We start from the raw sequence: 23783 nt of genomic DNA on the forward strand, positions 1-23783 counted from the left end.
TGGCAGGGCAAGACCCCGGGTAGTTTAAAGTGAGTTAATGTCAATTAGAAGGATAGTTAGGAGAAAATCTCTTCGCACCATCCACATCCACTCCAGGTGATAGAACTCCACACCAGGTTTTGCAAATGTTTGGAATGAAAGACGCATCATGACATGGGTGAGACAGTGTGTTTATTCCATCCCTTCCTTCTGGGGAGGGATTGGGTGACGAATTTGGTTTAGGGGAGACATGGGGGACGAGACAGCAGACATGAATTTGTAAATTGTGTAAATACGGGGAAGGGCAAGGGTAGTGTAGATTGACATGGGGGGGGGGGGGGGGGGTGACGTACGAGTCGGGACGAGCTTTCTCAGCTCGTTCTCCCGCGCCCCTCATGTCACATTGCCTTGTATTGTGTGTACCCTTGCGCCCTTGCCCCCGCTAACCTCTGCTTTGTCTTCCTCCCCACTCATGGACCCATGGTCTTTTGTCGAGGGGAGTGTGCAGGTGCCCTGAGTTGTGCGGCCGCACTCTGCGCTGCACCCTGCTGCCTGCACTGATACACCATATGGACCACACGTTCTGTGGCCTGGCACCTTTGCTGGAGCAGACCATTGCTGCCAGCAGCCTCTTACTTGCGGACCACTGTTTTTAAGTGGCGCACGTGCCAAGCAGTCGGACCACCTACGCTGGCCCTGCTGGCCAAATAAAAAGCGGACATGGTTTGTGCCCTTTTTTATTAAGTAATCTTTGGTGTGCCCAGACAAGAAAGCATCAAGTTTAACGATGGCACACCGAAGAAGAAGATGAAGCCAGAAGCAAGAAGATACATCGGCCCAGCAGCCAAGCACAAGGCATCATTTATTATTTTGAAATGTTTTTGGTGCATTGGTGATGGTGCTTTTTGTGCATTTTTTTTTATTATGGTGCATTTATTGTGCATATGGGTGTATGGGCGTATGGTGTATTGGTGCAGTGCAGTGCGATCTGTGATCTGTGTCTGTGATCTGTGTCAAAAATTCCTATTCTTGTTCCCACAAAAGACAGGTCCTGGGTTGTAGTTGTAAATAATGAATTAGTGTCTTGTAAATAACATGCTCCCCACCGGCTTTATGTGTAGTTTGCGAATAATTCCGTAATTCGGTTAATCGTGGGCGTGAGTCAGTTAGATAGTACACAACGCAGCAGGTGGGACATATCTAGTGTTAAAACTGTCGCACTCAGGGTGTAGAGTAAATGTAGAGGGAAACTACACCTAAGTGTCACATGTAGTTGTAAAAGTAGTCCTGACCCAGGTATCAGAGCCGGCCGTCCTCACTGATATGTGGTTCGGCTCGGGCCGAGCCTGGCGAAAGGAGGGGTGCAGTGTTGCGGTTTTGAGAACCCAGCACAGGTAACATCATTAACGGTTAAAGGTTGCACCCCATAGATAGGCCACAAGCAACACATAGGTCACCTTAGGACGGTAGTTATTTGATAGTATGTGTTTAGGATAAGGCCATTCCCAATAGTTGCATCTGCGTTGCGTAAAACAAATAAGAGTAGGCCCCTCGTCCATTTTGCAGCCTCCCTTCCATCGACGCCATTAAGCGCTAGCCAGTCTGTAATCACCCTCGCCCTTTAGGCTGCCAGCAACCTTCGCAACCTTGCTGGGCTTCCGCTCTAACCAGCCCAAGAGCCACGAGGTGAGGCCCGTAAAGGGGGCGGAGCGCAAGGGTGGAGGTGCGGCCACATCAAGCAGCCATCAAGGCAGAGCCGGTAAGCCCTCAGCAGCCAACCAGGGTTGAGGTGAGATCGCCTGACAGGGCCTGGCTGGAGATTCGAGCGGGTTCGCTGGGCGTGGCAATATAACCCCTTGCGCGAGGCCCCCCACCTCAGTTATGAGGGGAGGACTGATTGTGAACATTGTACCCGGGTTATGAACAGGAAGTTGCCGTATCAAGTTACGAGCGGGGAGAGAGAGGCGCTTGACCTGAACGTGCACAGAGTTATGAGAAGGACTTGAGGGGACGAGCGTGTTGTGCCAACGAACTTGTACGATCGGCGTTGAAGGACATTTGTTGGAGGCACGCGCCATTGTGAAGGGTTTATCGGGGATCGCTGGTTGAGAATTCGGCTTGGGCTTGCGGTGCGCAACATCCAAATGCCCGTATTCCTATTACATACGCGGCCAAGAGCCACGAAGTCGCCGATAGCCCACCTTACCATTTCCCCGATATAATTGTCCGCTCGCGCTACGCTATGCGGAGAGCTGCCTGCCGTCCACCATCATCTGCTGGTATGGGTCGAGGACTGGGACGAGCTGTGGACGCCATCGCTGGACCTTCCACCCTACCTTCTACATCCCCACGTGAGTCTGAAACTGAGTCTGAGAGCGAGCGGGCCCGAGTCCAGGGAATAAGTTAAGACTGAATAAGGCTGCCCTGTGTCCTTTTTCTTCCTCTTCCTTGTACATTCTTTCTTTTCCTCTTCTTGTACAAATTGTAATAAATTACCTTGTTCTTCCTGGTTTCTTCCTAATTTGATCGCCCAGTCTTTTCTCCACTGGGTACGCGTGGCACGATTAGGAACCGCTATAATCGGGTCTAGTCATTGGTTAACAGCTCGGATCGCGGATTGCTATCCGCTCGGCATATTCCATCAATATCCGTGATTCGGGCGGGAGTTATTTCCTCATTTCCGGTCAGCGTTAGTACTTAGGTAATAGCGAATCCCTAGTCCTAAAAACCCTACCTAACGCTGCCCGGGAAGGACGTTATAACCCCCAGGATCGCGTCGGCCAGATAAAAGACGAGGGGATTAATCCCCCCTTGATAAGGGGAAGGCCGACGTCGGAGAACCGCAACAATATTAAAGGATGTTGCAGGAAGTAAAACTCTGTCGAATGGTAGCAGAATCATTGCCATTGATAGAGGCAGCTCGGAAATATGCCGTCTGAAGATTATTTTTATTTTTATTATGAACAAGAAGATAAATTCCCGGTTTTGACCAATCTCGTTTTTTTTCTTCTTTATTTTGCTGTTGCCTTTGTCTGGAGAACTGAAAAGTGATCCCTACCTCGACAATCAGCTCAACAGACCAGGTAGGCTCTCATATGTAGCCTAAGTGAGTTTTTAAAGAAGATACTCCAACTTTAGTTTTGTTTGTAGCAGATGGGAGCGACATTTTTTTTTCCACACCATCCCTACATAGAGAGTACTAGCGTATTCTCCGATACAGAATACAGGAGAGACGGGTGTGATTCTGGGGTGCTAGCCCAGAGGAGAGAGCAGTACTCCATTTAGCCAATTCTGTGGCTGGCTTTGGAGGCCCAGCTTTGCCATGGCGTCGGCTAAGGAGAAGTCATGGCTGATAATGAGACCTAAAAGTTTAAAAGACTAGTGGTTGACGAAGGAATTAGACAGTTATGACAGGTTGAGAATGTAAAAAAAATTTACAGGATGGAAAAATATTAGAACACATCATGTAACATCCATTTATAAGACATACTATTCAATTCCAGATCAGCAAAGAGTGACGCAGCAGCTGCTTGCCTGTCAGTGGGATGGGGGTACGAGCCTTCAAAAACCTACGAAAGGTCGTTTATGTGAAGTAGTGGTTAGAGCATCTGCTCCGAGTCTTGGAGGTCGGTGGTTTGAACTCGACCCCAGCTGAGTCATAAAATAGACTTTAAAAATAGCACGTGCTCCTTCCTCACTTGCTCAGCTTTTTAAAAGGATAGGGCACAGACAAACAACCGATCCATAGGTTTGCTGGGCCTAATGGTCTCTTCTTTCATTGAAGTTCCTTGTAAGGGAACTCATATTTATTTATTTCGTTATATTTATGGAGGTGAGGAACATGAGTGGGTACGAGATGCTGCCCTGGGGCCCCTAGCCTCCACCGAGAGGTTTCAGTAGTGAACCACATGCTGGCAACATGACTGGAGGAAGTAAAGCTAGGAAAGAAGCCAGACTTGTTATCCACAGCCAGAAACGTCGTCAAGCAGAGCAGGATGCCCGACTGTATCAAATGCCAAAGACACTGTCATGGCCAAAAATATTGGCACCCTTGCACTTTTTTCAAATAATGCACCATTTCCTCCAGAATATTGTTGAAATTAAAAAATATTTTGGTATCCACATATGTATTTCTTTGCTTTGCAGTGGAACAAAACACAAAAAAAAGCTGAAAAAATTATGAAATCTTAGCTTATTCCACACAGAAATGCTAAAATGGCCAGGACAATATTATTGACACCTTTTCGAAGTAGTTAGAAATAATTACATTTCAAGCAGGTGATTCTCCTTTACTTTGGAATTAAACTCACCTGTGGTGAGTTGCAGGTGCCTGCAATACAAAAATCACTCATTCAACCAGTTTGAATGGAGAAAAGGAGTCATTCTGCTGTTTTGTGTCACTGTGTGTACCACAATGAGCATGGAGAAAAGAAAGAAAGCAAGAGAATCGTCTGAGGAGGTCACACACAAGATTGTAGCTAAGCGTGGACAATCTCAAGGCTACAATTCCATCTCCAGAGACCTTGATATTCCTGTGTCCACCATACGCAATGTTATCAGAAGGTTTAAGGCCCATGGCACTGCAGCCAACCTCCCTGGATGTGGCCGCAACCTTGGACTCATAAAATGGTCTCATTTTATCAAATAAAGGATTGATAACAGATCAATTTTGTCAATTATAGGGCTTCAGAGTCCGCTTTAATTCTCAGAAGTAATGGAAGTATGCAACTACACTTGACAAGAAAGGATTCACATTGATGCAAACAGTTTGGTAACCTGCTAACAGAGGGCAGCACATACTAATCTGAGAGGTTGGCTTCATCTAATTAAAACTTCATTGGAAGCATCCTTGATTATATAAATGATTTCACATACATTAATCAGTTGGTTCTATAGTACATTTACTTACATTTATGGCTTGTGAGACAGCCAAAAACCAAGATCTGAAGCTTGGCTGGAGTGAAAACTTAAGACAGAGGAATGGCAAACATGTGTTTTCCTGCATCAGGAAGTTAAAACAATGAAGTGCTGCCACCTATTGTACTCCTAACTAACTGAAGTATCTCATTAACCTGAGTGACGATGGCAAACCATCTCATTGTTTTGTTTGTGTACGCCTTACACCACCCAAGCGTCCTACCATAAATCGATCAGAAAAGGTTTAATTATCAAAACTGTTGCTTAAACTGTTTAAAAATGGTTTGCACATGTCCTACTGCATGAATAATCATAAAAAAACAAGCATGTTGGAGCCTTTGATAAACATACTTTGTGAAGAAATGAAGGGAACTCCCGTTTGTCAGGATTTGGGCGTATCGGACATAAAGGGGTTAATATCTTGAGTTGCCCAAGGGATCTCACCGGGCACCCTCCTAAATCTTAATGAGCTACTCCCAGGCTACAAGAAACAGCAAAGAAAAAAAAATTATCCGACAAAACCAGGTTCACCAAAATTCAGGCCTTTGGCTCCCGGACTACTTAGGGCACAGAAGCATTAGCCATGGAGGGAAGCACTAGTTTAAAACGGGGGTGGGTGGGGGATAACATTTGCTTTATATGAGGGGATGGAATTAGGATAATAGTTTTCCATTTTTTATATATATATATATCATATATATATCTCTCACACACACACACACACACACACACACACACACACACACACACACACACACACACACACACACACACACACACACACACACACACACACACACACACACACACACACACACACCGTTCTATATTCTGAATCCCGCGTATAGAGACAACAACCAACGTGAACAGCAATGGGGTTATTTGAGAAAAGGAAAGACGATGCATTTTGCCTCTGGCAGCTGCGATTGATTCCAGGACTTTGCTTATAATTGAGAGTTTCCTGACGAGGAGTTGCGAGGATTTGTTTTTGCAGCGTTTTGCTTATTGGAGTGATAGTCTTCCATACACAGGGAAGATCGGTCAAGGTGAAAGATTGCTGACGGATGTTTACCTGTATTTTAATCTAAAATGGTTGTTCTCGTGCTGCATATTAAAGCACACCTTCCTTTAAGTTTAAAAGGGGATGGAAAGCATCTCTACTGTATGCGGTTACATTATACATGGAGGCTAAGAGTAGGAGAATCAATTCGGCTGTATCCTGACTAAATAACATGCCCATACATTACATAGAACGAGTAAGTATGGTAAATTTAAAGAGGGAGGTTGGTCGATTCACAAATGAGATTTGGACGCAACATGGACCAAATGATCCTCTTCCGTATGTCTCCTTGTATACAAATATGCACAATAATAAAAATAACAACAGTACAAAACTGCATACAAAATCAGACCGTTTATGTCAATGCGAGTGATAAGTTCGTCAAAATGAAACACCATAAATAAAATCCAATCCACGCTTACATAACTTGCACACTTCCCGGCGCTGGCGTAGAAACGGAAATACGTCAGTCGTCAGCCAATTTCCGGTCAACCAAACAATCCAAACACGACGAGGAAAGCACACGACGATTAATGGTGCATTTAGTTAACGAGATTTACAAAAAAAATACAAAAATAAAATTAGTATTCTGTTTAATGTTTCATTTGAAATACTGTACTTTATCTATCATTCAAAGAAATGTCTTATTTAATGGTGATTTTAAAGCTTTGAGGTACACCGGATATTGCCAGAACTTACACGCAAATACAGGGTTAATAAAGAATCGCAACGTATTGAAGATATGCGATATATGTGTGAATTGTGTTTCTTTTTGAACAGACTGTACAATGTCTATTGAAAGAAAATTGTTAGGAAAGAGATATCCCTCCAAACTAAGAAAACCTTTTCATACACCTCAAGTAGCTTGACGTGATGACAACCCTGTAGAGGTGTATTTGAATTTAAAAAAAGTTAAATGTTGTAAAAGGAAAACATCCAGATGCATAAATGCGGATCCGTTTAATGTCATAAATTTGACCGTAAAAATGTCAACGAAATTTGAATAATTTCACATTAATTAAATGTACCGGTACCGTATACCATAGTCAGCACGGTTTTACAATAGAGAGGTCTTGTTTAACAAATTTATTGGAGCTCTAAGAAGCAATTTCTGATTGGGACATTGAGTGGGGTTATTTGGAGTGGATAAAGTGGATGAGAGAACGGCCGTGTAGTGTACGTACGGAGTGTATTTGGACTTTCAGAAGGCATTTGATCAGGTACCGGTACCACATAGGAGATTGTTCGCCAAGATGAGGGCTTGTAGATTGGCTGGTCAGGTATAGTGTTACCGGTACCTGGATTGGAAATTGGATTCGTCAAAGGAAGCAAAGAGTGGCTGTGAGTGGATGTCTGATGGCGAGTATGTAAGTATAGTGGGGTATGTAAATTTAAAGAGGGAGGTTGGTCGATTCACAAATGAGATTTGGACGCAACATGGACCAAATGATCCTCTTCCGTACGTTTTCCTTGTATACAAATATGCACAATAATAAAAATAACAACAGTACAAAACTGCATACAAAATCAGACAGTTTATGTCAATGCGAGTGATAAGTTCGTCAAAATGAAACACCATAAATAAATTAAATATACTAATTCTGTTCGGTTCGATTTGGTAAATTTCGGTACTGGTAAAATTTTTACTGGTAATTTCCTGGTATGTTACTGGTATGGTACTGGTAATTTCAGTACATGGTAAATTTGGTAAATTTTGGTAAATTTTGATAAAATTCGGTAAATGTTCGGTGTTCGATTAGGACGAAACCTCAGGGATTGGTAGGTACTGGGACCATTATTATTCATAATTTACATCAAATATTTAATTTGGATAGTGTGGTTAAAAGTGGGTTTTCTAAATTTGCAGGTGACACAAATGGATTCATAGAGCTTGGAGGCAAAGCAAATAGCAGAGATGGGGGTGGTCAGATTCAGGAAAGTCTAGCTACTTTCATAGATTGGCAGATGCAGTTTAACATAGAGATGTGTTAGGTGATTAGGATCGGATGGGTAAGAACAATAAAAAAATAAAGGATTGTATGATGCAAGTGGAAATATTGGAGCATACTGTCATACAGGAGTAGGATCTAGAAGTGCTAATACATTTTAGCTGCTTATACAAGATTTGTTGAGATCATTCATATTGTCTGTCTGTTGTAGCCTGGTGTTGGCTTAGTGGTTAGGGTGCTGGCTTGGGATCCTAGGATCCTGGGCTTGAATCCTGGTCAATCGCTGAATTAACACCAGGGGGGTTGACTCAGCCTGTCATCCTTCTGAGGTCGGCAAATTGAGTACCAGTTCACTGGTAATTCCGTGTGTGTCGCAAGAGGCGACCAACAGAGTTGGTGGCAGGAAGGGCATCCGGCCATAAAACATTGTTTCAAAAAGGGGACAAAGGTGCCTGAAAAAAGGCCAACCCCTGCTCTGTGGGGAAAAATGGCCTCTAAAGGTGGTTCTATTCACCAAATTTGTTCGTTGAGATAAATATTTGATGAATTCGCCACCAAATGTGGATCGAAGTTATGTTTTCACCCCGATCTGTCTGTTTGTTTGTCTGTCCGATTGTGAACAAAATATCTCAAAATGTTGTGGACGGATTCAGACGAAATTTGGCAGTGATGTAGCTTATCTAACAAGGACGAAATGATTAGATTTTGGTGAAGATCCAGATTCGGATCCGGCTAGTATAATTTTTTAAGTGATTCTTCACGATAGGGAGATATGGCCAAAAACGATACATAGCAGGATATCTCAAAAGGCTGAGGACAGATTTGGACGAAACTTGGTGGACAGGTTGGGTGTCTGTCAAGGACGATTCTATTCGATTTTGGTGAAGATCTGAATATGGATTCGGAGATGATAATTATTTAATTCATTAAGTGATTCTTCACCATTGGGAGAATGGGCCAAAAACGATACATAGCACGATATCTCAAAAGGTTAGGGATGTATTTGAACGAAACTTGGTGGACAGGTTGTGTGTGTGACAAGGACGATTCGATTCGATTTTGGTGAAGATCTGGATCCGGATGCAGCTAGTAGAATTTTTAAAGTGATTCTTCACCATTGAGTGATATGGCCAACCAGGCGGAGGTATGCTCTCCACTGAGTGCCGTTCTAGTTTATACAATGTATTTATACTGTTTTCTTTTTCTTTTTTCAGATATTTCAAATATTACATTAAACCAAGATGGCAGCTACCAGTTCATTTACAGTGGAAGAGAGGCATTTTGGCACCATACCACATGGTATTTTGCATCGGTTTTCACACCGCGGACAAAAATTATCTTGTGCCATCGCAACGGTGGACGTCATACGGATACACTTGATGTCTAAGTCTAAGAAGGTATTGCAATATTGTTGTATTACTGTAATGTGTTATTATTATTTCTGTTGTTATGCTACTGTAATATGTTATTACTCCTGTGGCTTATGGCTCACCCTGGTAGATGGTATAAACAAATCTTATATAAGCATCTAATACCATGTCCTGGGACTTATGACAGCCATCTTTTAAAATGGCTGCCATCAAAATGGTGGCCATCAAGCTTCCAATGCTTTTGTGTTACTCAAATTTGACCTATGGCTCCCAATTAGTCCAGAATATTGCAGGAGTGACCCCAGCCCAGAATTTGATAACCTCTTCCAGTCCACCATTCATGTACCAGTTATCGTCCATTAAGAACTTTCTCATAATCGGAGCAATATGTAATCAAACGCCATGAAATAAATGATGAATATATACGCAAGCTAGTTTCTTGCAAGAGAGAACCAATCTGTGACAGACAGTGGTACTTTTGGGGTTGAAAACCATGAAGAATTGACAAAACTCAATCCGAGAAACTCAGTAAAATTTTAATATGCTCATTGTTTCAAGATACTGTATGCAATGGAACTCTCTCGCTTGAATGAATGAATGAATGAATGATCGTTCTAAGGCCATTTTTCCCCGCTAGAGCAGGGGTTAGCCTTGCGGGCCCCATGACAATCATGGTTCCCTGTTTGAGGCAATGTTTTTATGGCCGGATGCCCTTCCTGACGCCAGAACAGAACATAAATGTGCAGAACAGAACTTACAGAACATAAATGAGCTATATCACATAACCCACCAGACAGCGCCACCAGACATTGGACGTGGCAAGCACCAGGATAATCTGCTTAGAAAGCACCAGGATAATCTGAAAAAAGGAACATCCTTATGATCGAGACAATAAAAGTTTATTTTAATGAAACAGCCATGCAAACAAGAATCATAACAGTGCATAATTATGCACACTATTTGACCTCTGAACCCAAAGTTTAAGATCATTTTGACTTGTACTTGTTTGTCTCCACCTACTTATGTATGACTGCCACACAAAGAAGTCGACACAATTTTGACGAATTTGCCAATCATAAAATCCTGGGTTTTAATGGATACAATGGAATATATGATTCATCCTTCAATATTAACTTCCACTTTTCATCATTTTGACCTCAAAATGATGATATCTAAATGAAGTCCAAGGTTCACAAGGCTAAACAAAGTTGAATATTGATGTTACACCAATTTGGGTCTTGTTTTTCATTTGTGGTGACTTCTACTTTAAATAGTCAATAAATTACTGTTTTAAAAGGACGCAATCGTGAATTTATTTTGAAGTTTAACCCTTGGATGCAGTGATTGGGCCTCGGAGGCCCACAAGGTTTTTTTTGCAGCAAAAACTATGCTGTACATTTATTTTTTTTTGGAATGAGCCTCATTTTCACCGACTTTCATGTTGTTACACAAAATTCAGTGACAAAAACAAACAAAAAAATTTCATTCAGGCTCGTGGGAAAATCTTCATTCTTCACTTATAACGTGAAAATCTGACCCGAATGCAGGTCTGGGGCCTTCGAGGCCCCGCATAAATGTTGTTGTACTACTATGTCATATCATTATTTTCTTGATATGAGCCTCATTATATGCTCCTATAAGTTGCTTACAAATAATTCAGTGGCAAAAATATGAAAATTTAAAAACGTTACACTAATACATTTGTGGGGCCTCCGACGCCCAATGGCTGCATAGGTGTCAGATTTTTGACAGTTGTGGACATATACATTCTAAATAAAAGGATTAGTGAATCATATTTTGAGCAAATACTCCTCCATGAGCCTCAACGTTTTAGAGAGAAAAAAGTTGAAAAACCAAGAACAAAAATGTCTTTTTGGAAAAAAAATAAAAGGATTCATTACTTGTATGGGATTCTTCCAAATAATAGGATCAATGATTCACATTTTCTGAGTAACTACACATCCATGAGCATCAACTTGGATTGAAAAAGGATATTAAAAAAAAATCTTTGAAAAATAAAAAATAAAAAAAACAGAAGACGAATACATCCGTTGGGCCTCCGAGGCCTAATGGCTGCGTTTATGTAGGATTTTTGACACCTGCATCTAAGGGTTAAGAATATGTATTTTGTTATTTTTGTTTAAGAGGATGATCTTCGTGATCAAAGCAATCAAAGCAAGTCAATAACAACAAAACAAGACAATAAACAAGAATGAGCAGGTCAATCAAGTAATAAACCATTCCCCAACAATCATTCCCCAACACTGGTATTTCCCCAACAATTAGTCCCCACAGCCTCAGACACCCCTGGAGGGGGGACAAAATTGAGGGGTGGGGGACTTTGTCTCGGGGAACTGGAAGGAAACAGGAACAGGAGGGGAGTAGCTGGGGGACACCCTCTCCCCCCCATCCACCTCTTCCCTCTCCCCCAGACCGCTGTCTGTCTCATCCATCCCTGACATTTCCCCGGTCCTGGATGGGCCACCTATAGCGTGGTCGTTTGTTTGGCCCAAAATGGAATTTGTGCCCCAAAGGTTCGTTTGGCCTAAAATGTCTTTCATATCTACTCTGCGGGGACCTGCCCAGGGGAGCCTTTCCTTTATCCCAGCCCCTGCTCTGGCACTTTTCCACTGTCCATTCCCCTGCATCAGTGTCTTTGCAGTCTGAGGAGGGGCATTTACTTCCATCCTCCGACAGCAGTATCTCATGAACAAGGTTTGTTTTCCCTGACCCCACCACCGGAGCAACATAGATCTCCCCTCTCACCTCAGTTTGCCCAACACCTGGCGAGACCACATTCAGATCCTCTGTGGCTGGGGATGAGGGGATTGCTGTTGCAGCTTCCAACTCCTCCCTACTATTCTCCCTTCTCTCCTCCACCTCACTCTCCTCCTATTCTTTTCTCTCCATCCTCCCTTCATCATCCTTTACTGCGGGGAGAGAAAGGGGAGGAAACAACGGGCACAACCCCGTATTCGTCCCTGGAGCAACACCCCCTACCCCCACCCACAGATGCACACATCCTGCTTGTATAGCTCTGTACGCAGGAGCAGAAGATGTGTCCCGGTGCACCACAGAGGTTGCACTGCACCTGTGCAGTACAATGCTCCCTAAAATGTCCCACTGGCCACGCTGGGAGCAAACCTTATCTTTGCACCCAGAGTCAGATACAAGGTGACCCAGTTATCTGCATCTGCGGCATACTTTAGGCTGACCAGCGTAAAATACCTGCCCACAATCAATCCCAATAACGATCCGGTTGAGGATATGAGTGCCGTGCCATCCTCCTTGACCCGGAACTTGATGCGATGCTGCCAAGCCCCAGTCAATATGCCCAAACCGTTCCGAATAAATCATAGTGGGGTCTCAACATCGACATATCGCAACAACCAAAACTTAACATCATAGTCTAACACGCTCTCGTTGTAGAGGTGGACTATCACGACCTTCTCCTGGTCAGAGAGGGCCTCGACCACCCAATCTGCCAGAGACCCAGTTAACTGAGCAGTGGTCCACTGCACCCAGAATTTGGCAAGCCTACGACCGCCCAATCAGACGCACAACACACACAACAGGCTAACAAGCTGCTCGAAACCACGGTAAGAGCTCTCTCTCTCTCTCCTCTTGCAGCCATGCGAGCCATAACTGTATGCAACCAGGCTGGGCAGCATTTTTATAAATGACCCTAAGAATGCTGGGATGTTATTTGCTTCATTAATAAATGGGCCATACCTGTGTGGAGGCAGTTACTTTAAATATACATCCCTGGTGTCCCTCATTTACCCAGATGTTTCCTTTTTTTGTCCACTACCACTACAGAAAGACAAACTAGCTATCTACAATAGGACTCGGTAGAGTGCTTACCTCTACCAGGCAGAACAGTTTACATTTTGTATTCCACTGATAGGCCAGAGCTGGATCTTAACCAAAATCGAATTGGCTTGTTCAATTGTCACACACCCAGCAGTTAGGGTGCAGGCTTGGGATCCTAGGATCCTGGGTTTGAATCCCGGTCGATCGCTGAATTAACACCAGGGGGGTTGACTCAGCCTGTCATCCTTCCGAGGTCAGCTAATTGAGTACCAGCTTGCTGGGATGAATGATCACGGTGTGTACCCCGGTTTAGAATAGGTACACCGTATCCCTGCGCATCGTAAGAGACGACTAAGGGTTGGCGTCAGGAAGGGCATCCGGCCATAAAAACATTGCCTCAAACAGGGAACCATGATTGTCATGGGGCCCGCAAGGCTAACCCCCGCTGTAGCGGGGAAAATGGCCTTAAAACGATCATTCAATCATTCATTCAATTGTCACACACCCAACTCGTCCACCAAGTTTTGTCCGAATCCGTCCAAAACTTTATGAGATATCCTGCTCACAGACAAACAGACAGAGAACCAACGGTGAAAACATAACCTCTGTTCACCTTCAGTGGTGGAAGTGATGAGTCCAGTTAACCCCGTGAATGCATCTTGTTATTGTGTAGTCTCCCACGCTCCCCTCCCCACACCGTCCCCCACCCACTTTAAGTCCATTTGTTACCCTGCAGTTACCCCCCAGGTGTCCATCTCATTACCGTGCAGTTACCCCATGTGGCCATCTCATTACTATGCAGTTACCCCATGAACCCATTTCCTTTTCTTGCATCTCCTAACCCCGATGCGGTATTTATTTCATTACCACGATGCGGTATCTATTTCATTACCCATATACGGTATCTATTTCATTACCATGAAGTTACCCCCACGAGCCGTTTTGTGTATGTAATGAACATACAGTCCATCGATTCTCAGCAAGCACCCAACTGGTATTCTTTACATACCTTTCATGTACCACACAAGTGTGTGTTTGCTGGAATCATATACAGTCATGAAGCAATACAATCATCATCATGAACCATGTACATTTTTCAACATTAACTTTTATGTTTTATGGGGGGGGGGGGGGGTGAGGAAAGGAGGGGTGGCTCAAAGTTATTTTGATATATTTTATTTTTAAATTGATGGGTATTTGTGGAGGTCTGATGTGCTAAGGGTGAGGACATTTAAAAAAAGTTTCCCGATATAATGGTATGATTATGCAGGTCTGTTAAAATGGGTATTTATTGCAAATACATAAAACTCTTGCTTTGAACACAATTGGTGGAGTCATAAATGTGATCCATAAGTTATATTGCTTTTCTTCCTGTACACAAAACCCTCAACTACATTGTTGTGTAAATCCCCACACCTTGTCCTCCCAAGTTTAATCAGAAATTCCACTTTTCAAAGTTTTTTTTTTTTTTTTTTTTGTATACTGAATCGAGGCTCGTGAAAGAGCTAACATTTACTTCACAAACAAATCAACCAGACAAACAAAATATATAAAAAGAGGCAGCGGAAGACAAGATGGGGAGAGAAGGGGAAGCACACAAACACAACATTTGAGAGCAGGGAGATGTGTGGGAGGGAGAGGGCTTGGGGGGAAGAGGCGTGGGAAGGGGGTGGGAGAAGTATAAAACACAAGGACACCAAGGACTTCCAGGACAGAAGTTGGTATTTCAAAAAAGTGGAATTGGGGTGAAATTAGCGGGGGTAGAAAAGATCAAGGTTTTGGATAGGGGAAGATAAGAGATGGTGGTGAACAGCTGTTTTAAAGACCTGGAGGGTGGAGTGGGATTGAAGAGAGTGAGGGAGTTTGTTCCAGAGGCGGGAGAAAAGAGGAATGCAGGAGTGAAGGTGAGCAGAGAGTCTTGATTTTGGCAGTTTAACCATAAGAGGGTTGCAGGCAGATCTTGTGCGACCTGTAGGAATATTTGCGGGACAGAGCCCAGAGAGAGCTGGGGGGGGGGGGAGGGGGGGGAAGGCCAAAGAGGAGTCGGTAGAAGACGGAAAGACCACCAACCTGCCTGCGGTGAGTGAGTGAGAGATCCTTGGAGTTAGCTTCATCGCGGGAGATTCCAATGATTCTGAAAGCTTTGGTTTCAACAGCGTGAAGACGAGCTAGGTGTGAGGCAGGAGCACCAGCCCAGAGGGGAGAGCAGTATTCCCATTGGGCTGCGGATGAAAGCCTTGTATGCGGTGAGGAGCTCAGGTGTGCCAAGGAAGGACTTCGCATGACGGAGGATTCCCAGTCGGCGACTGGCTTTGGAGGCCAGATTTGAAATGTGGTTTTCCCAGGAAAGGTCATGGCAGATAGTGAGACCCAAAAGCTTGAGTGACAGAACTTCTTGGAGAGGATTATTCAGAAAGTGGATGGGAGGGTTGTCCAGTCGGTCTTTTCGGAGAGACATCGTAAGAGTGTGAGATTTGTCAGGATTGACAGACATGTTCCACTTGTTTGCCCAGTCTGTGATTTTTCCAGGTCTGCAGAGAGTGAGGAGGCTGCACACTGCCGATCTGAGAGATGAAGAATGGAGCGACAGAGAGTAGAGTCATCAGCAAAGAAATAGAGAGGATTTTCAAGAGAGTCAAAGAGATCATTGATGAAGACCAGAAAAAGCACAGGGCCCAGAACACTGCCTTGGGGAACTCCAGCCTGAACAGGAAGAGAAGATGAGAGAAACCCATTCATGGCCACACGTTGACTACGACTAGAGAGGAAGACCGCCAGCCATGCGTGTAGATTTCCATGGATACCAAAAGAGGAGAGTTTGGTGAGCAGAGCGGGGTGCCAGACCGTATCGAAGGCACATGATATGTCAAGGGAGCCAGCTCTAATTTCCTGTTTGGCATTGAGGACCTCCATCCATTGTTGAGAAAGCAGAAGCAGCATGTCCAGAGTAGAGTGACCAGGTCTGAAACCAAATTGATGATCAGAGATCAAGCCATTGGAGAAGAGGAAAGATTTCATATCTGACGCAATGATGGATTCCATGACTTTGCTGATAATTGGGAGAAGGCTGATTGGTCTGTAGTTGCTGGGATCTGTTTTTGCACCTTTTTTGTGCAAAGCGGTGATGTTGGCAGATTTCCAAGCAGATGGCAGATGACCTTGAGCAAAAGAGAGGGTGAAGAGAACAGAGAGAGGGAGTGAAAGAGCGGAAGAACAGGATTTTAGGACCCGTGGGCTGATGCCGTCAGGTCCAGTTGCAGAATCAGAGTCGAGGGTTGACAGAAACTTTTCCACCTTGTCAGGAGGAAAGGACACAGAGTCCAGGAGCAGCTGGGTACGACTGGGTATGGTGGGTACAGAGAGGGATGGGTTTGGGACACAAGATTTAGAGGCGAACACATAGTTGAAGCATTCAGCTTTTTCACGTGCGGAGTCAGCCGTGTGGCCATTTGAGGTGAGGGAGGGGATGGAGTGGGAACAAACACCAGAAACAGATTTGTCCAGACGCCACCAGGATTTGGAAGAGGGAGACAGATAAGAGAGTTCGGTCCTGAGAACGGAGAGATATTGTTTCCTGGCACTCCTGAGGGTGGACACACACTTGTTTCGGGCTTTGTGAAAGGAAATGAGATTCCCTTCCATTGGATTTGCTTTCCAGGAGACGAAAGCAATTTGTTTCTGGGCAATAGCCTCACCACAGGATTCCGTGTACCATGGACGGGAGGAAGGGTATGACAACTGAAGACGAGATGGGATAAATCTGTGCATGAGAGAGAGCAATTTACTTTGGAAGAATTCCCAGGATGAGTTGATGTCAGAGGCGGTAGAGATGGGAGACCAGTCCAGATGATTGATAGCTGCTTGAAGACCGTGCCAATTGGCCTGAGTGAAATGCCAGACTCGTCGACGCTGAGGAGGCTCTCTGAGAATGGTCAGAGAGATGTCCACTTTAACAAGCACATGATCAGATGAGCCGATTGGAGCAGAAGAAGAGCAGCAGACATTTTCAGGGAAGTTAGTCATAACCAAGTCCAGAAGAGAATATGCTCCGTTGACTGAGATCTGGATTGGGAAATTGACAGATTGTGTCAGTCCTAGTGAGTCACAGAAGTCCTTTGCTGAAGAGCCATGGCTGGTGAGAGAGGTACCCACACCCAGCCAACTGGCATGGTGACAATTGAAATCACCACATATGAGGAAGAGAGAGTTGGGATGGGTTGATAGAAGTTGGTCCATATTATCAGACAGCAAGATGTAGATGGAGTCATCACTGTTTGGTGGATGGTACAACACACATATGAACAAAAGGTGGGAGCGAAGGGGAAGCCGTCACCAAAGGTATTCCTGGGGGTGAGGTGGAGAGAGGGCAGTGCAGGGCGAGTGAGGAAGAGAGTTTTTTTTATAAAGATAGCAACCCCACCTCCAGGACGAGGCTCAGGTCTATCATACTGGAGGAGGGAGTAACCTGGGAGAGATACCAAGGAATCAGAGACATCATGAAGGAGGAAAGTTTCTGTTAAGCAGATCACGTCTGGTTTGTCAGAAGCAACCTGTATGGAGAGATCAGTCAAGTTTGAGCGAAGGCCCCGGATGTTTGAGGTCCATACCGTTAATGAAGAGGAAGGGGGAGCATCGGATACAGAACAGGGGGGGGGGAGGGGTAGGGTAAGATGTGGAAGAGGAGGAAGAGGTAGGGAGAGCTGTTGAAGGTGTGTCAGAGATTTCAGAATAGCTTGGAGAAAGGGAAGAATGGGGCGGACAAAAGGTTAGATGGTGATTGGGTGAGGAACAGTGAGGTGTTATTTGAGGAGGGGGAAGAGCGAGGCAGAAGGTTGGGGGAGATGAAGGTGAAAGTTGGAAGGGGGAAGAAGCGGGGAGGACGCTTTGAGGAGGAGGGGTGAGAGGGGAGTCTAGGAGGGGAGGAGCGAGGGAGAGTCTCGGAGGGGAGGGGTGTAGGGGGAGTTTAGGAGGGAAGGGGCAAGGGGGGAGATTTGAAAGGGATGGGTGATGGGGAAGATTTGGAGGAGAGGGGCAAGGGGGAAGATGTGAAAGAGATGGGTGATGGGGAAGATTTGGAGGGGAGGGGCAAGGGGGTAGATTTTGAGGGGAGGGGTGATGGGGAAGTTTTGGAGGGGAGGGGTGATGGGGAAGTTTTGGAGGGAAGGGGTGATGGGGAAGATTTGGAGGGGAGGGGCAAGGGGGAAGATTTGAAAGGGATGGGTGATGGGGAAGATTTGGAGGGGAGGGGCAAGGGGGAAGATTTGAAAGAGATGGGTGATGGGGATGATTTGGAGGGGAGGGGCAAGGGTGTAGATTTAGAGGGGAGGGGTGATGGGGAAGTTTTGGAGGGGAGGGGTGATGGGGAAGTTTTGGAGGGAAGGGGTGATGGGGAAGATTTGGAGGGGAGGGGTGAGATTGGATTTTGAAAAGTGTACGATTAATGGGAAACGAACATTTATTGCAAAATGAGTTTCTTGAGACCTTCGAGTCAAAAATACGTTTGAGGATGCTGAAGGAGGGGTGGAGTGCAGGAGAGTTTAGGGAATGTATGAAAGAGGCACTAAGAGATGGATTTTTTTTTTGGAATGAATAGATTTGGTGAGCAATTGAACTATACTTCTCTGTTTCACAGAGAGAAGGTGTGTGTGTGTGTGTGTGTGTGTGTGTGTGTGTGTGTGTGTGTGTGTGTGTGTGTGTATGTGTGTGTATGTGTGTGTGTGTGTGTGTGTGTGTATATATATGTGTGTGTGTGTATGTGTGTGTGTGTGTGTGTGTGTGTGTGTGTGTATGTTTGTGTGTGTGTGTGTGTGTGTGTGTGTGTGTGTGTGTGTGTGTGTGCGTGTGTGTGTATGCGTGTTTCATTCCAGCCCTGTAATACCGTTTAAGTCAAAGAGTACCAAATGTTGAAGTACCATCCGTCTGTTTGAAAGGACCAGGTTTACATTTGGGATTACAACCAACACTGGACAGCTCGAGGCAATTTCCTCTGAGCTATCCTGTCATTCCACAGAGACGAGAGTCGGGCGTTTAATAAACCTGCAAAGTAATCAAGTGGTGTTCGATTTGTGGATCAATAAGGATTACAAGTCAGGCCATGTGAGTGACTCGACTGCTTTATGGTCGTTTAAATCGACTCCCCCATTTCTTTATTCGCCATTTTTACCCCTGCCATTGAAGGTGGATGGAGGTTATGTTTTCACCCCTGTTTGTCTGTCCGTGAGCAGAATATCTGAAAATGTTATGGACGGGTTCGGATGAAACTTTTTTAACAGGTAGGGTGTGTGACGAGGAAGAATCGATTCGATTTTGGTGAAGATCCAGAATCGGATCTGGATACGAGAATTTTTAATTTTCTCAATTGATTCTTCACCTTTGAGAGATTTGAGAGAAGGACAAAAGTGATATATAACACGATATTTCAAAAAGTTGGTTTACGGGTTGGTTTGGTGACAAGAACAAGCCGGTTCGATTTTGGTTCAGGTCCGAATAAGAGGTGTTAGTGCCGACACTTCAACAAACTCACGAGATGTGTAACAATTAATAATTTATTTTTGCAGCCCGACCCAAAGCCCAGACACAATAATCGGGATGTTATTAACAATTATAGCTGTGAAACTTCGTGGGATATTTGCAAGGGAAGTCCTTTTTTTGAAGGCAGGAGGGCAAGAGGGTGAGCGAGTTAGTTTAAACAGTGCATACTGATGACACTATCTCTTGTGGTCTCTCGCTGTGCTTAGCGATAGAGGTTGTGACCCATTGAACTTGTGAACTCTGCACTGGGGTCAGCTCTGGCCTTCTGGAGAAGGCTTTGAAAGGGTTACTGATAACGAAGGCAAGAGTCTCTTCCCACCATTCCAGGCCTGACTCCATGAAACTCATCGCTCTGCGGACTGTTATGGAGAGGTTATGGTGCAGCACGTCGGCAGAAGCATTGCATTCCACGGTGCTCGATTGATGTAGTAAAAAACATAGTGAACACTGTTTCCTGATCTATCTGGATGTGCAGCGTGCTGTGTGCATTACAATAGATTGTGCACACAATGTGGATTTCATCACATTACCACTGTATGATATACTAGTGGGGTATGTTTACACATTGTGTAAGCAATAACAAACTGTGCTTCATATGTAGGTACATAATAGAAGCTTTATGATTAAAGGCAAGCATCACCGACCTGCTGCTAGATATAAATTTACGTTTCTTTATATATTTATTTACTTTATGGATGCGCATATAGTTTTAACGTAAATTTTCATTGAGATTTTTATTTCACAATTTACAGTTATATACATTACAATTTTGAAATGCTAAATATCGATTGAGGTTTTGTTTTTATGGACACGTTTATGGTTTTTTTTTTGTGGTAAATTTTCATTTAGAGACGCTTTTTTTCATTTACGGGCATTATTGCCATGTTTATTTCACAGTTTCCAGTTATAGAAATTACAATTTTGAAATGCTAGATATTGATTGAGGTTTCTTGGGGTTTTTTTAAACATATGCATTTAAGGTTTTTTTTACGTAATGTTTCATTTACGGACGCTTTCTGGCGGTTGTGTGATTTTTCCCGGTGTACCGGCTTTTATGTCCAATGGCACGCCATATTTCAGCTTTCTTTGACACCCAGAAGGTACCGAACATTAATATCGGTCAGTCAGTCAGTCAATCAAGTCAGTTAGTCAGTCAGTCAGTCAGTCAGTGGTTAGAAAAAGCTAAATACAAGTACAGATACATTCAAAGTACACCGCTCCCATGCCAAATAAATAAATATCCTCCAATGTGGCATTGCCGGGGCGCCTTTGGCCTTTGGCGCCCGGCAATACCGCCGTGCAGCTCAGAGACTGAATTGGGTGGGAGAGGTGTACAATAAATTGATTGATTAATTAGATAATTAAAATCTATAAACAATGATCATAAAATATTTTCTTAATCAATTGGCTAATTGCTTACCAATGTTCAATTGTGTTCAAAACTACCAGTGCTTCATTTGAAGCTATAACTTTTTGAAAATTAATTAAATAAGTCATTAATCAGAAAAATAAAATAATTAATTGATTAATCAATAAATAATTCATCAATTAATTGATTAATCAATAAATCAAAAATAGCCTTTATAGCCACATCACTTGGTCACTGTCGTGTCCAAATATCAGCTTCCTAGCGCAAAAGGTGCCTGAGATATTGCCCAGATGAGAAAGGAAATAAATAAGTACTTAATTAATCGATCATAATTAAATAACTAATCAATTAATTAATTAATAAAAAAACCAAAAATACCCTTTTTGTCAAAGCACTTGCTCACCATTGTGCCAAAATTTCAGCTTCCTTTCTCAAAGGATGGCTGAGATATCTCCCGGACAAACAAGAAAACAAACAAACAAGAAAACAACCAGAGTGAAAACTGAGTACTCCCTTTCAGCGTGCGTCATTGCCGGGCCCCCTTTGGTGCCTGGCATTGACGGTATGCAGCACCTGGCGATGGCATGGGAAAGGAGCGGTGTATAATATATATTGTTCTGTCAGCCACTGCAGTTAACACCACTGGGTGACGAATGGCCGATCGATCTTACTGCCGAGGCGAATTCCCAAAACTGGCGGTTGGTCTGTCGTGCGCGGGTGAAGGAACCAAAGTGCTTACCTGCACGGAGCTCACGGGGTTTTATCCGATACGCACAGAACAAATAAACAACACAACAAATGAAATGCACAATAATGAATTTAATGAAATTAAAGCAAAGAATAAAATGTCAAAATTAATGTTGAGGTAAAACAAATATTCACTACTTCGAGGAACCCTCTGTGCTGACACAAATACACAACAGGGGAATGATAGAAGAAAATAAGTTATTTTGTTGAGTTGGCCTGTATTTTCAGCTCTGGTCCAAACTATGCCTGAGAGCTTGATGTTCGCGGCAGTCCGTGCAGCCATCCGCATGGGAAACGCTCCAACAAATGGTGCCGAAAACGCCCAGGCGTCAGCAAGCAGTCAACCGCCTTCCTTGCTTCCACCCCCGAGCGAGATGCGGCTCGCTCCTCCCCTGAAAAGCACCGAGTCAAACAACACCCCCTCCTCCGACTATTCAAAAGTCCCACAACAGCTCCGAAAACTCTCCTCAAAAGCTCCACACGAGCCAGCCTCAGCTGAGAACCAGAAACAAAGGACAAAGAGCGACCACCCATACAAAGCCAGCACGAGAGAGACTGCGCGATTCTTCTTCTACCTAGCTCTCGAACCTTCTTGCTCTGACGTCACACTGTCTAGCCATGTACTTCGGGGGCAGGGCCTCACGGCCCTCTTGACCCCACACCGATTCCCTGCCTTTATGGGCAGGGCCTTTTCCCTATCGTGTTCATGTGGGCAGACTTACTTGTCGATCGGCTCTGCTCGGGTTTTGTCGGCATGCATGCCGGTTATTGTTGTTGTTGTTGTTGTTGTTGTTGGCATTACGAGGGTTTTTATGGCCGGCCTTGTTATAAAAACGTAGGGAAAAACCACAGAGGGCAATCACATACCGGGAAAATTAATCGTAAGCCCTATCTCGATAACACAACGCCCTTCTCCCCCGATTGCTCAGTTTGGCCGGGAGGCCAGCTCTAGGAAGAGTCCTGGTTGTTCCAAACTTCTTCCATTTAAGAATTATGGAGGCCATTGTGCTCTTTGAAACCTTCAATGCAGCAGAATTTTTTTTGTAGGCTTCCCCAGATCTGTGCCTCGACACAATCCTGTCTCTGAGCTCTGCAGGCAGTTCCTTCGACCTCATGGCTTGGTTTTTGCTCTGATATGCATTGTCAGCTGTGAGACCTTATATAGACAGGTGTGTGCCTTTCCAAATAATGTCCAATCTATTGAATTTACCACAGGTGGACTCCAATCAAGGTGTAGAAACATCTCAAAGATGATCAAGACAAATGGGAGGCACCTGAGCTAAATTTCAAGTGTCATAGCAAAGGGTCTAAATACTTATATCAATGTGATATTTCAGTTTTTTGTTTTTAATAAATTTGCAAAACTTTCTAAAATCCTGTCTTGCAGAATCTACACTTATCCGTCTGGCTCAGTCCCGCCATCTTTTTAAATCGATTGGTGTAATGTCCTTGATCTTGGGCATTTATTATGATTCGTTTGCCGTCCCAGTTGAGCTGACCTCGTTTTCGCCATTCCAATGAGCCTTCTTTGTCTATCCCCACTCTGTCCAATTATTTTTTGTTTTCTTCCTGATCTTTTGTCATTCTCCCAGTTGTTGGTGTATATTTCTTCATATTTCTTTTAATATATTTATTTTGTCTTTTTTGTAATTGTTGGGGCTGTATTTGTTGCTGTTTCATTTTCCTGTGTGGCTGTGTGTGTGTGTGTGTGTTTGTGTGTGTGTGTGTGTGTGTGTGTGTGTGTGTGTGTGTGTGTGTGTGTGTGTGTGTGTGTATACATACACACCTTGCATGTTTTTTTTGTGTTCTTTTAAATAAATAATTATAATTACATGAGCCACAACCATTTGACATTTTGATTGAAAGGAGTGACGTTGTGGTTGATGTGAGATGTAGCGTTGATAAACTAGAATTCATCCCATGAGAAATGGTTGAGAAATTGCTCAAAGGAGTGGTCTTCATATGTATAATTCTTAGTTTTCAAACATTTTGCCAAATTATTGCATTTCGTTATTTCAATGTCATGGCTGTCCCTTTCCCTGAACTTT

At 43.9% G+C, this 23783-nt stretch overlaps 1 protein-coding gene across 3 annotated transcripts in view; it reads right to left on the reverse strand.

Annotated features, from left to right (window-relative positions):
• SMUG1 (single-strand-selective monofunctional uracil-DNA glycosylase 1) overlaps window positions 1–23783 on the reverse strand; it is a 239714-nt gene that overhangs the window by 77130 nt on the left and 138801 nt on the right. The window contains exon 1 of one of the 3 annotated variants that reach the window (XM_068122690.2): window positions 6379–6446. The exons of 1 other annotated variant lie outside the window; for it this stretch is intronic. The gene's annotated coding sequence lies outside the window, so the exon portion shown is untranslated. Of the gene's footprint in view, window positions 1–6378; window positions 6447–23783 lie in introns of those variants that run through there. One more of the 3 variants, XM_078781980.1, reaches the window with a different exon arrangement.

Source organism: Myxine glutinosa, chromosome 7, assembly GCF_964187855.1.
Source record: "Myxine glutinosa chromosome 7, kmMyxGlut1.1, whole genome shotgun sequence".
NCBI lineage: Eukaryota > Metazoa > Chordata > Myxini > Myxiniformes > Myxinidae > Myxine > Myxine glutinosa.